Raw genomic sequence first — 15275 nt, 5'->3', positions numbered from 1 at the left:
GGGGAGTGGGGCAGAGATAATGTACCCTGATCTCTACAAGGGGTTGCGTTTGAAGCTTGAGGATTTGAGCAAGTATGATACCCCACTTGTGGAATTTGATGGGAAAGTAGTGACGCCTGAGGGGCAGGTGAAACTGTCGGTGGTAACCGAAGGAAAGGAAGTGGAGGTCAGTTTTATTGTGGTTAAAGCTTTCTCGCCCTACATGGCTATACTAGGAAGACCTTGGGTCCACGCCATTGGGGCGGTGCCGTCAACACTACATCAGAGTATTAAATTTCCCACCGAGGAAGGTGTTGCAGTAGTTCGAGTCGACCAGAAGATGGCCAGACAATGCCTGGTGGCAGCCATTACCCATGGGATTAAGCAAAAGGAACCAGAGCAATTATTGGAGTCTGACGGGTCGGTTTGGGTGGATAGCGCCGAGGAACTAATTCAAGTACCCATCCTGCCATACACAGACAAATGGTTTCGGGTTGGGAAAAGCCTGTCCAATGAAGACCGCGTGGAGATTTTGTTGACACTAGTACAAAATATGGAGGCATTCGCATGAAGTCCATATGACATTCCTAGGGTGGATCCGAGTTTTATAATGCAGAGACTAAATGTAGACCCTAAGATTGAGCCTAAAAAGCAAGGGCAAAGGAGGTTCGCGAGATCGCATGAGGAAGCCGTAAGAGAAGAAGTGGAGAAGTTGAAGTGTTCTGGGGCTGTAAGAAAGGTGTTCTTTCCTAAATGGTTGGCAAATGCGGTGGTGGTGAATAAGAAGAACGGAAAGTGGAAAGTCTGTGTTGATTTTACAGATTTGAATCGGGCGTGTTCGAAAGACCCTTTCTTAGTGTCGAAGATTGATCAGCTGGTAGAAGTGTGTCAGATCCAAACTGGGCAATGAAAGGTATTTATTAATGGAGCATCCAATGCGAGGGGGTTAAGGGTCGGAATTGTAATGATATCGCCTGAGGGTATTAAGTTGGAGAAGTCCCTCATATTAGGTTTCCGTGCTTCAAACATTGAAGCAGAATATGAGGCCCTCATTACTGGGCTCAGGGCAATGAAGGACCTTAGGGCTCAGGATGTGGAATTGTACTCGAATTCGTGGTTGGTGGTGAGTCAGATTAAGGGAAGTTTTGAGGCAAGGACCACCGTATGTCGCAATACTTGCGGACGTTTTAGAGCCTGCGGGGTAGGATTTCAGAGGATCAAAGTGGTAAGAGTACCCATGAATTAGAACAGTCATGCCAATTCCCTGGCCACCTTGGCATCTTCCCTCAGGGACTGCATACCCTGGATGATCACTGTAGAAATGCTGAAGCAACCGAGTATAGAACTGCAGTTAATAGTGGCCGTTTCGTCAGAGTTAGGACCGAGCTGGATGGACCCCTATACAAGACCCTTGCAGATAATGCATAAGAGGCTGAGAAGGTGCGTAGGATGGCAGCACGATTTTGGTTGTCCGATGATAGGAGGCTATTCCGACGCTCATTTGGTGGGCTGTGTCTTTTGTGCCTTCACCCCAGTAAAACTGCTGAGCTCTTGGTTGAGCTTCATAAGGGGTTATGTGGCTGTCACTTGAGTGGCCAATCACTCGCGCACTGAGCCATGACCCTGGGATTTTGGTGGCCAAATATGCAATGTGAAGCAGTTGACTATGTCAAAAGATGTGATCGGTGTTAGAAACATACGCTCATGCTCCACCTTCCAGGAGGAAATCTTAACCCCATTCTTAGTCCCAAGCCTTTCGCACAGTGGGGGCTGGACATAATTGACCCCTTTCCTCGGGCCTTGGGAAACAGAAGATATGTGATAGTGGCCATAGATTATTTTACTCAGTGGGTGGAAGCCGAGGCTTTGGCGAATATCAAGGATGTTGATGCGAAAAAGTTTGTTTGGAAGAACATTGTCACAAGGTTTGGGGTCCTCTGGACGCTGGTATCTGATAATGGCTTGTAGTTTGATAGTAAGTTGTTCCGAGAATACTGCACTGACCTTAGCATAACCAACAGCTACTCCTTCCCTGCTTACCCCCAGAGTAATGATCAAGCCGAGGTGACGAATTAGACCATTGTGAGAGACCTGAAGATATGACTCGAAGGCGCTTGGGGAAACTGGGTTAAAGAGCTGTCGAATGTGCTGTGGGCCTATCGAACAACACCTAGAAGGTCAACATGCAAGACTCCTTTTTCCATGAATTACAGAGCCAAAGCCGTTGTACTAGTAGAAGTCAATTTGTTGAGCTCTAAAATCGCCAATTTCGTACAAGAATAGAACGATGAACACATGGTCGGAAGCTTAGATGCTTTGGAGGAATGTAGATGCATGGTAGCTGTGCGACTTGTCGATTATCAACAAATATTAGCGCGGGGACACAACAAAAAGGTCAAGCCTTGAGAATTTATGCTCAGGGACCTTGTCCTACGAAAGGCTGTTGGATGCGCAAAGGATCACAGTGCTGAAAAATTGGCCCCGAACTGGGAAGTGCCCTATCGCGTGACAGTTACGGCCGGGACGAGAGCCTACTATTTGGAAGATTTAGAGGAAAGGCCCTTGCCCCGACCATGGAATGTTCACAATTTGAGGAAATATTACCAATAAATGCAATGGGATATATGTAATTGTGGATTTAACCTATAAGGTGGCGATGATAATGGAATTAGGTGGCTTTATCTATCTGTTGTCATTCACTATTCTGGGGCACCATAGGGTTTGGGCACGGTCGTTCCACACCAATTTCTTTTCTAAGGACAGAAGTTTGACTCGGCCTGACCCCGGTCATCAATTAGATGGAAACCTTAATAAATTTTTCTAAGGACAGAAGTTTGGCTCGATCTGACCCCAGTCATCGACCAAATGAAAATCTTAATGATAGGTCAAAAATGTATTGAACCCTTTGGAAAATTAATTAATTAATTAATTCAATTTAATATGCAAAAGCGTGGTAGCACAAAAAAATCATCAACTAAGTTAAATGCAGTAAAATAAATTTGACACACGTGATTTTTTTATGAATGGGGAAAACTACCGAGGCAAAACCCCACCGGGTGAATTTAAGGTCATCACTTCCAAGAATCTACTATTATCAAAACAAGCGGGTTATAAGTAAAAGAATCCCAGTACCTAATACCAACCTACAGTTGAACCCTTACCCCAATATCCAATTGGACTTGTATTGTAGCGGCAATCTCTCATTTCAATGCACGAATCTCAGTACGTGACTAACCAATGATGCACGAATCCCACTACGTGACTAACACACCAATCTTGAGTAAGATGTTGGCTACAAAGTTCTTCAGTTCATCAACTTGAAGATCAAGAAGCTCTTTGGTCATAAAACCCTTGGCACAAAGATGTAGTAGCTTCTACAGAAAAAATGATGAACTAGGGAAATTTCTATCTCTGGTCACAATGTGCGTGTAGGGATACAAAAAAACCTTTTACAACACTAAAACGACCCTTAAAATAATTCTTATATATGTATAGGGTTGTGAGAAAAGAAACTCTACACAAATACACTTGGATATACATGTAATCAGATCTGAAAAGTCTGATATCGTAATTCTGAACAGATACAGCTTGTGTCGAGCTGTTGTCAAGCTTTAACATTAATCCTCAATAGATATGCTTCTGTCGAGACATCTGTCGAGCTTTAGTGAACAACACTTCTTCACTTGTTTCTTGAACAAACTTGCATGGCTTTAACACTTGAATTGAACAACATGTTTCTTGAAATTTTAAACCATCCTAGATCTACCCAATTACTAGTAAAGTGCGTTTTGTCAAAGGATTAGCCAATTACATCAATAATGTCCCTAACACTTAATAAATTTTCCTAAGGACAGAAGTTTGGCTTGGCCTGACCCCGATCACTGATCAGATGGAAATCTTAATAAATTTTCCTAAGGACAGAAGTTTGGCTCGGCCTAGCCTAGGACACTGACCAGATAAAAATCTTAATAAATTTTCCTAAGGATAGAAGTCTGGCTCGGCCTGATCGTGGTCACCGACTAGACGGAAACCTTAGCAAATTTTCCTATTGACAAGATTCGAGCCCGACCTGACCTTGTTCGTTGACCAAGTAGTAACCCTAATAACTTTCACCAAGTGCATAAGCTTGGCTGGATTTTGAAGACTATCTGAAAACTAAACTCAACAGCGCGCTTTGTAGCCATGTTATTCCCCTAATTTTATTTTACTTTATCCCTTTTTAGGTCTAATAACATAGCTATGTCTAATCTCTTGAGCATGAGGGAGCTAGTAATTTGTAAACAAGCACGGGCGTAGCGTGCTACCGAAAACCTAGATTACACGTACGGTCACCGAGCAATGATACTTAAGCAAAATTTCACTTTGAAACATGGGTTTGGCCGCACTACCAAATATCCCAATTATCTCTGGTTGAGGGAGCAGTGGTTTCAATCCTCGGCTGATCTTCGTCCAGCACCACCATATGAGAATCAATCTGCTGAGAAAGCTCTCGGGATTCTGGACTCTCGGCACCATCCTCTTCTTCGCTGCTTTCCTCTTTATCATCTCCAGCCTGGGTCCCAACTGCGAGGTTCTCGAGAAAAGGGACTTGATCTGCATTCTTGAAGGGGGAGTCAGCAAGCAACCTGATGGCATTCACAGTTGCCACCCAGCCCTCCATGAACCTGAACTTATGGGCCTGAAAGATTACAGGTCCAGCTGAGTTCTTGGCATGCCTAAAACCCTTGTCATAATAGCTCCACTTCCAAACCTTCTCGCCACCCTTATAGTCATTGAGCTCCTTATCCCAGGCGGAGAGTAGGCTGGCGGTCTCAGTGAGCTGAAGCTCAGTCTCTTCGAGCTTTGTTGAGGCCTTAGTAACCTTCTGCTCAGCGAGCTCCAAGGCTTTCTTTGTCGTCGTGGCACGCCGCTCCATGTCGTTTAACCCAAAGGTCTTCTCCTTTAAGCTAGCCTCAGCAACCTAGTTCAGGGCTTTCTCCTTGCCTACCTCCTCTTGGGCAACTTTTAGCCAACCCTTCACTAGTTAGGTCAGCTAAGCGGCCTGAGACATGAAGAAGAAACATAATCGGGTCAAGTCGACCTATTATTAATACTTAATAAAAAATATGTACATCATAGGAGCTTAGGGAACACCAATGATGATGAAAGCATAATAATGTTAAAAATACTGTAATTAGGACATACTGCGACAGTGTGCCACTTCAGCTTCAGCACCAGATCGTCGTCTCAGTAGCCGGTGTAGTGCTCCATGTCTACCGGAAGCAGTAAGGCCCACCCAAGACTATCAGATACGTGCCCCCCATCACCGTTCCTTCAAGTTCGGAGGTATGAGCTTGAGGGCAGGGGCTCATCCCCCAGAAGGAAGGAGCACTACTAAGCGGCTGCCGAGCCCGAGGAGGAGGCCGCAACCTGGGAACTTATTTGCATTGGCTGCCTCATAGGTTCGGTCGCTTGGGGAGTCTTTTCGATTGTCAAGGCAGGCTCCCAACTAGAAGGGAGTGCAGTAGGCTGAGCAGGAGGGGTGTCGCTCACTACGACAACACTGTTGTCTCCTTTTTGGTGTTTCTTTCGCTTCTGAGAGGCTGAAGGGGTGGTCTGCTCAAAAGTGGGTTATGTGGAAAGCTGGCCGGCCAATGCCTGTGAAGCCGAAAACCAACGATCCAGTGCCATGGATCTCTTCTGTACCATGTCAGTAACGCAGATGTGACGAGGGGTAATTCCTCGTGAGCGAGGTCCTCTTCAGTAGGATCTTCTAAGGCCGGCGCTTCCAAGGGGATGCGAACTGTCCTACCTTGGAAAACTTTGTCCCCCGAACCATCTTGCATGGGTTTAAGAGAGTCGTGCCTCGCTATTCGGGGACCAAGTTACCAGGCCTCCCGGGACGTTAGACCGTGCGGCAGAAGTCCAGGTAGTCGCACGTCTAGATAAGATAGTGTCTGGGACGTTTTGCAACAAGGGCCAAAAACATGAGAATGGCCCAAATCTTCCCTTGGGTTCTTTAGAAGTGTTTATTGTGGAGAATCAAGCCCAAAATTCCAAATGTATAATGAAACAAAAGGTTAATGGTGCTTTTACAAGAGAAAATCAAAATACTAATAACAAAAGTATAGAAAAGTATAAAAACATAATAGGTCTGAAACTTCGACCCACAGTCACCAAGAAGAGGAAAATGAGAGAGGTTGTGAGGAAGAGAGGGAAGGTTCCCCTGTACCCCTATTTCCACCCCTAAGGTTTAGAATTCTGAGAATGTTTACCGGCTCAGTAGGTTTTGGCTCTCAAGTTTCAGCTCTATGGGGAAAACGTGGTTCAACAGGTCTGAAACTTTGACCGACAGTCACCGAGAAGATGAAATTAAGGGAGGTTGTGAGGAAGAGAGGGAAGGTTCCCCTTTACCCATATTTCCACCCCTAAGGTTCAAAATTGTGAGAATGTTGATTGGTTGAATGAGTTTTGGCTCTGAAATTTCAAGTCTGTGGGTAGAACGTGGCTACCTTTTTTGAATTTGATTGGGGCCTTTTGTATTGAACTTGGGGTGCTCTAAGTGACTAGTTTTGGTCAATAGAAGAGGCTTTGGACCCCAAGGTCTCAATCAAAGAGGTTGTGGTCAGATTTGCTTTAATTGGAAAAGAGAGTTGGCTTGCTTTTTGCATAATTTGGGAAATGGAATGACCTAAATTCATGGGTTGATGTTTCCTAGACATGGCAAGCCCTTGGAGTCTGCATTTGGTTGTTGCAGTAGACAAGGCCAGCCACTTAGGTCCAGCTATGTGTTTTAGGCAAAAAATGATAAAGCAAAAAAGTTGGGTCACAGTCACCCAGAACAAAAAAGCTATTTTGGGGTGGAAATTTTGGATACAAGACCTCTCTCATGAGCCTAAGGTGCTACCAGTGTCCCTTGCCCACTTGGTAGCACGCATGGGCTAGGCTCATGCAAAAGGTCCGAAAGGAACCGACCCATACCCTCCAAACCACACTTCCTCAATTTCTCTCATATGTCACATGGGCTTGGGTCATGCTTAAAAGAATAAATAAAATATAATACATGAATCGAGTCCATAACGAAGTCGAGCTTGGTTGAGTCGGGCTTGTACGAAATGTGTCGCAAAAATGAGTATCAACAGATAGTAATGGGCTACCGACTGTGAGGGCATTTGACGAATCCTCGTAGCTTGTGTAGGAAGGCACACAACCCAGGATCAGGTGGGAAGCCCTCAACTGCCCATTGTAATGCACAAAGATCTCAGATCGGAGGACGAAGTTAAGCTCCAGTTGAAATTTCTTGCAAACTGCACCGAGAAAAATCACAATTAGAAAGAGTCTATCTTTCTTCAAAAGCGAAAAGACATGCAAATCAAAATGCCAACAATTAGTCGGTGATAGACAAGTAAAGACCTATTTAGCGTGGTAAGGTCGGGCAAGTCAACTCTCCGTTCAGCCAATTTCCGCTCACCTTCACAAATTCCCCTACCGAGTTCCTATTGGAATCAAGGAGGCAGGATATCAACCGAACCATGGTACTTCAGGTTTGAAGATAGTACCTGAGGTCTAAACTCCCCCAGATGGAGTACATGAAGTTGATATCATGATGGGTAAGGCTTAAGTTGTACAAATGGTTGAGGCGCCCCACACAACTCATTACCCTATAAAAGTTAGGCAAACACTGGTCGGGGCTTAAACCGTAGAAACTAAGGGTCTTAAGAAGTAAGAGGTCTATTGGGAACTTAACCCCGCTCTCTAAAATGGACATCAGTGGGATAAACATTACGTGTGGACGCCTTTGGTCTTTTATAACACCCTCATCACAATACGAGATTTCAACATCTCGTGGGATGTTAAATCTAGCTTTGAATGATGCCACATTCTCTTTAGTTTTTAAAAGATAAGTAGAAGGCATGATGTCTAAATTTAAGTTGAGAGGGGAGAAGGAAGAGAGACTTGCAGGATTTTTTTCTTATGGAAGAGGGAGTGAGGTCTCCTAAAGAAGATGAAGGCTCGGGAATGGAGGGAGGAGTAACAGCTCTAGAATAAACAGGAAATAAAGGAAAAGAGGCAAACACAATGATTGTGGTGGGTATTTATGGAAACAAGGATGCCATTAATGGTAACTGTCACATGGAAATAAATGCGCGCCATCATTACACATCATGCGTTCATTAGTTAGTGAAGCATTAGGTCATCTGAGCCGTTGAATGCATCAAGCTCTACCACGTCCATTCCAGAAAGGGCAGGCTGTCCAATCTGTCATGTTAAAAGGCGGCCTGTTGGTCTACCCGAGGTGCACACGCTCCATCCTTGGGGACTAAGCGGGAAAAAGTGCACCGACCATGTGCTTGCTTGAAAGCTCACTTAGTGTGTAAAACACTTGTGAATGTTTAGAACCCCAATTACAAAATTACAAAGCAAGCTTATATTCAAACAATATATGTGCAGAAAATGAACTATAAGCAATACCCAAATAATCAAACTACTCTAAGCCATATTTTAATCACAACATAACAATAATTAAAAGCAAAGAGTGAGGGAAAGGGATATGCAAACACAAGATAACATCGGCACGTGTTATCGAAGAGGAAACCGAAGAATTCGACGAAAAACCTCTCTGCCACCTTCTAAGCGGTAAATGATCCATTAGAAAATCATTTGGGATACATGAATAGCAATAGACCCTCCAAGCCTAATCTACTCGATGCACCTAAGCCCTTCAAACTTCTTGCTCTAATAAGGTTACGCTGGACCTTATCTTCTTTAGCTTACCGGATCCCGTAATTAGCCCATTGCGTCAACCAATATGAATTGGTTCTCTCTTGAACTGCTTCCCAAACACCAATAACCTTCTCACTGCTTTGAATTGGGTGAGGTAAGGATTTGGTTTATAATCCTTTCATGGGTATGATAATGGAGAGGATGAGAGTAGAGGAATTTGGAGAATCAAATGTATAATATTGTGGATGAATCAATCTTGTTTGTCTCTAGGGTTTTTCTCTTAAAATTCTCTCTGGAAGCTCTTTACATTTCGTGGGAATAAGGGTATATATAGTAGGGTATGAGATGGAATGTGAAAAGTCAGTTTTTAGCAAAATAAGGTGCACTGCTGAGTCACTTACGACTGTGATGAGTTATGAGTTCCAGTCGCCAGTTAACAGAAAGGCCAGACTGTACTTTTTGTCATGTAGTGATCCAGCTGTCGTGACCCTTCAACTTCCTACATGTTTCACATGTGTGCCACGTTTTGGCGGGTCACCACTCGCGAGTTCTAGTCGCTAGATTTTCCTTTTTGCACACACTTGATCAATTCTTCACACTCTCTCACACACAACTTTTACATTATTCCTACTTAAATACAGGGTTTCTAAATGCTGAATTACAAGTAAATTTGGCAAGAAATAAAGCCAACATATGGTTGAATAAATTCAACCTTACATAGCAAAACCCCGATCCTATCCTTACTACGTAAGAATAGGATCATGGGGGACTATTGTGGGAGAATGGGGCTCGGTGAACCAAGCCGGGCCGCACGGGCAAAGCCCAGCACAAAGCCCAAGGTCCACAAGGAACTGAGGGCCCAACGCATAAGTGCAAGGGAACCCTGGGCTTCATTATGCTGGGCTCAAACTTGAGACAGGTGTCGGGAACCGGGAAGACCGTTCCCCGAGGGTTCCCTAAGAGGTCGGTGTCTTAACCGACCATAAAGAAAACCTATGTGTGGTCACTACGGGTTGGTCATCGAGGACTACTGATTCTGAAGAGAAATCCACTCCTGAACACTGTCCGACGTTTGGAACAAGTTCTAAGAGAATCCTCTGAATTTGTGAGGATCCCTTGGGATTCTAATAGGTGTGGGAATGCGTGAGTGAGTGGGGATGAAAATGATGAGCATCCCACTCACGAAGGGCTATAAAAGGAGGATGAAGCAAAGATAGTAGGGGTTGGATTCTGGGGAGAGAAAAGAAGTAAGGCATACACTGAGAGAAATAGAGGGAGGTGCAACTAGAAGTAATTGAGGGGAATCAAGGGAGAGAAGTGTCATTGGTTTGGGGCCTCACTTAGTAGGATTGTGCATGATACCCACTTACAAATAAATTGTGAGCCCATAGTTGCCTCAAAGTTGAATTTGGGCACACACAAGTTTTTTTTCCCTTACTTTACATAATCATTTTACAATTCACCCTATAGCCAATTTTTCATTTTACAATACAATATATTAAGAAAATCAAATAACTCTTTATATGTAATTTTTTTTTTCACCCAAAAAAAGCAACAAAAAAGAAAAACAAAAAACCCTTCTACCCAAGACCAATGCCCTCGTTGGCCTTCAACCCATTATCAATCTTAATTAGACCAATGCCATTAATGGCATTCATGTACCTAAACCTAGCACCACTTTTATTCACCAACACCGTCATTATTTACTTTTTCGTCTTGCAGTCGTGTCGTGGTGCCTCCAAACCCTATCACTGCCCGATCCACAGTGACCAGCCCAAATTGCCCACCCACTTCCTAAGAGAGAGAAAATTCCTGTATTTATTTGGTAATATTAGGGCTGTCCATGGATCGAGCGGGTTGGGTTTGTGCTCAACCCACCACCGACCCGACCTGATCAGGTGGAGCCTGCCATCAACCCGTCGCCGACCGAGAAACTGATCAGATCGGGCGGTTCAGACAACCAGTTGGTTTCGGGCGGGTCGGTCGGCGTCAAGATTTGAGATCCTGGTGAGAAAATGGCGAAAAGTCAGTGAGATTTCGCCAGATCTGGAAGATGAGATTTCATTAGATTTGGATGAAATATCACTAGATCTACTTGATAAGTCCCTGAAATATGAAAATTTGAAGTCGGAATCTGGAAATTTGAGGCCAAAATCTGAAAAATCTTGCTAGATTATGGAAAACTCGCCGGAATTTGGGAAAAACTCACCAGATTCTGGATATTTCCGGCGGAATCTGGAAATTTTGGCTGAAAATTCTTAAACATCGGTCAGATTGGGTTTTTCGGGTTTTGGGGGAGGAAAACCGAGACCAACCACCGGAGTCGGTTTTTTGGAACGAATGACCTGCCGCCGACCGGCGACTTAATCGGGTCGGCCGGTTTCGGATCGGTTGCCGGTCGGATCCTCCGGGTGGGTCGGGTCTCGAATGGGTTTGGACAGGCCTAGGTAATATGGTGCACCTTCATACATACAAAAATCTTATTTGCTAGATGGTGTTGCTTTATAGAAGTTGTATTGATTCGGTGAGTTGTGACTCTTGGGTAAGACTATTAACTCTAAACATAAAGATGTATCTATTCACCAACAGATATGTGTCCTTTGCCAGAGGGTATTTAGTAGTCTAAAAATACTTGGGCAATCATTTAAATCATTACACAAACGTTTTATCTATTCTACTTCAAAAATAAAAGATATATTCCACTTTCAGTTTTTATATATATATATATCGTTTCTCCTTCCATTGACAGCTGAAAAATGAAAAGAAATTCAAATATCCTTTCAACTCCATAATTTTTATTCTCTTTTGGAATCACTTTCCGTTATTCTTATCCAGAAGGATTTATATATATATATATATATATATATATATATATATATTTTTTTTTTTTTTTTTTTTTAATATACTATTCAATTCTTCTTTCACTTCCTATTCCTTTTTTATTTTTACAATAATTTTTTTATACCTTTTATTGATTTAAATAAAAAATAGATCTAAGTTAATTTGTTTATTAAGTATAAAAAACCTAGTCCAAGTAGGATTAAGAAAATATAGTTAGAATCTATTTCAAGCAAGGGTTAGCCAAGCTTAATGATTAGCGTTAGCAAGTTTCTTTCACGCCACAACTAAACCTTGCTTGAGCTAACTTCTAAATTTAGCACTTTGAGCACAAACTTCAAATACCGACTTTGACTAGATTTTCCAATGTCTGAATTACATTTTAAACTTGAAATTTATTACAGACAAAATGCTAAGGAGTAAGCCAACACTCAAATTCTAATAAAGAGATTAGTGTTTTCCATTTGAGACCTCGTTTGGTAATAGTGTTTAAACAACGAAAATTGTTGTTTAAATACCACAACATGTATTTTTACGTATTTTTTCACCTATATGTACATATTTCTATAAAATTTAAACAACATTACTAGAAATCTCTTATCAAACGGGTCCAAGTTTTTAGTAGTATGGATACAAAAATATGGAATTAATATGGAGCAATGGCCCATAGCTAAATAGATTAATGATAAAAAAAATTGTACAGTTTTACTCGGACGTACGCGGTATGTTGAAATCACACTAAAACCGCTTTGGATATCGCTTATTTTGTTAAAAACTGAAAACACTGTAGCAAAATAATTTTTGAATGTGTGAATAGTGCCGCGAGATCCATTTTTAATGAAAGTTTTGGTGAAAAAAGAAGTTTGTGGGTCTTGTGAATAGTGCACAGGACCCATTGAAAGTGCTGAAATGCGTTTAAAAAAAAAAAAATGTAGACGCGCAATACTCAATATCCAAACGGATACTAAAAACCTTGTTTTTGTTTGTTTACTTTTTGTTTTCCTCGAGCATTTTTTTCACTTGTTTTGAAATTGACATTTCAAAATTCTTATATCAATATTTGACTTTAAATACTTTTATATTTCCCATTTAATTGCCCCTTACGTTCATCATCTATTTTCAGCAATGAAAGAATTATTTCACTTTCATTAATTTTATTATTAATTAAATTACAATGCACTATTTGGATCAAGAAATTAAATACTCCCTATCAAAAAAAAAAAAAAATACTAATCTTGCTCTCGGCTTGGGTCAAGTGACAATTTCTTTAGGGTAATATTATGTTCACAACATATTTGTGTCAGTTTGAGAAGTGATTATAAGCTAACTTTTTACTTATTTTATGTATAGTTTGTGGGTCTCACGTGACTTTTTGTTTCAATTTTATTTCAAATAATTTAACTTTCAACTTTTAGAAAATAAACTAGTTTTTATCTCATATTATGCAAATATACTTTCGAAAATAAGCAATTTTAAAATGAACATTTTATAACAAATCATAGTTAGCAAGTTATTACTGGTAGATAAAAAAGTGATGTCAATAGTGAGCAAAGATTATATATAACTAGTAACAATTTGTGCTACCTAGGTTTTATTGTAAAAATGTTAAGGTCATAGTATTACTCATTTCTTTAAGTTGTTTAACATTGCTCTAGAATCTAGCTTAAAAGAAACAAAGGGAAAAAATTAGAAAAAGGAGAAAAGTACTAACAAAAAGATCACCTATTTCTTCTTGTTACTCCTTTAAAAGTGGGAAATGTTGAAGAGTGTAATTTAATTGTGTAAGCGTAAAACAACTAAAATGCTGATATTTATGAAAGGAACAAACTAAACTAACTTTGGTTAGATGTACCAAAATTAGTTAGAAAACCTTAGAACAAAACAAGCAGGGCTCGGATAACATCAGACATGGGTCATTGGCTTATACTTCTAACAAAAGTTAATAAATGCTAAAATTTTAAGGTTCTTTTTATAAATTAAAAAAAAGTTAATATTCAAATTTGTGGTGTCTGTTAGGTTGAAATTAATCACAATTCAATGAATCAATTACTCAAGTTGATTAATTAAGTTTAATCAGTGGCAACTTTATGAATTCAGGGGCCTAAGGCGAAAAATAAAATGAGGCCTTTTATATACTTAAAACTGACTTTTAAAAAAAAAAAATCTAAATATTGCTTAAACTCTATTCTCTTATTAGATGCAAAATTACTAATTAATATGAACCACCTAGAATTTTTTTTTTTTTTTTAGAATGTCTATAGATGCAAAAAAATTGACAAAACATTTCACATCTGTTGATGTGATAGATTAATAATGGTAAGTCAAAAAGTGACATTAGTGGTGGATCTAGACGAGAATTAGTAAAATTTTGTCAACTCAATTGTTGTGAAAAATATTATGAAATTTTTTGTGTATTGCTTTTTTTTTTTAGAAGTGCTAAATTCATAACATTTTCACAACAAATTCTAGGTGTTAAGTTGTTACTAGTTTTAATTTAAACCCGCCATTGAAATAATTTTTTTAACTACCAATAACAAACAGTAATATCCTGCTGCTTAGAATTTATTGTGAAAGTATTGTGAAAAATATTGTGAATGTAAAATTCTTTTTCATAAAAAAATACTATTTTATTTATTGACTAATATTTGGGCTTAATTAATAATATTAAAATGAAAGAAATAGCTCTATTAATTAAAATTAGAGGGCCTTTTTTTTACCCGGGTCTTAAGTGACGGCCTCTCTTGCTTATATGTTAGAGCCGGCTGTGAGTTCAATTATATAATGGTTCAATTCCATTAATCGACAATCTCAAGTTTTAAAAATAAATTTGAACACAAAAATATGGTCACGATAGGGAAAATCTGGATGGAAAAACCCCAACTAGTGGTTTTAAGGTAATCACCAATCTTGAAGATTTCACTATGAAGAACTTTTTGAATTATCCTAGCGCAGCTCCAACCTGGTAGGACTACTTTTCATATGAATCTCGAAATACCTACTCCTTGGTACACGGTAATCCAATATGTGACTTCACTTCACACAATTACACTTTGATTATTGAAGGTAGTAGGTGTAGCAATCTTGATTGAAACACTCTAAACTTTGCAGTTCTGGAAACTCAACTTGATGCAAAATCCTAGGCGTACAACGTCACAGTCGATTCTCCAGTATAGAGTGCCCTGAATTTGAAAATCTCTCTCTATGATGTCACAAAGTAGTTCTCCCAGATCTCTAATGAGGACGACTGTGAAAAGTACCATTTAAGTTGTTCCAGTACCCTAGTGCATGAATTCTGAGGTTGCCACTTCATCTGACGTAAAACATAAAAGTCAAGATTCATGAAACTTGATTGATCAGCTGGTGTCGAGCTAGTGTCAAGGTTCAAGTAACCTTGATTAATCGGCTAGTGTCGGGACATCAAAGATGACACTATTTAGAATAGATTCTTTAGTTATTTTTTGTGTCTTAAAATGTAGTTCTTTAACTACTTATAGACACTAAAAATTAAGACCCAAATACATTAAAAGTGCGTTTTAACTCAGATTTGCCATCATATAAAATTTGACCCTAACAGTGACTGCTTTATAGCGATTTTTTGTTGTTGATAATTCGTTAATTACAACAAGAGGAATGGGAATTTGATCCTAAGTTACCTGATGTAGGCAGGGTTGGATCCCAATTATTATTATTATTATTTAAAATTTTTGTGTAGGGGGGTTCCATCCCAGGTTATTTATTCGACCGTAAAAATCTTT

Source organism: Castanea sativa, chromosome 7, assembly GCF_040712315.1.
Source record: "Castanea sativa cultivar Marrone di Chiusa Pesio chromosome 7, ASM4071231v1".
Classification (NCBI taxonomy): Eukaryota; Viridiplantae; Streptophyta; class Magnoliopsida; order Fagales; family Fagaceae; genus Castanea; species Castanea sativa.
Note: the sequence above shows the minus strand (reverse complement) of the source record.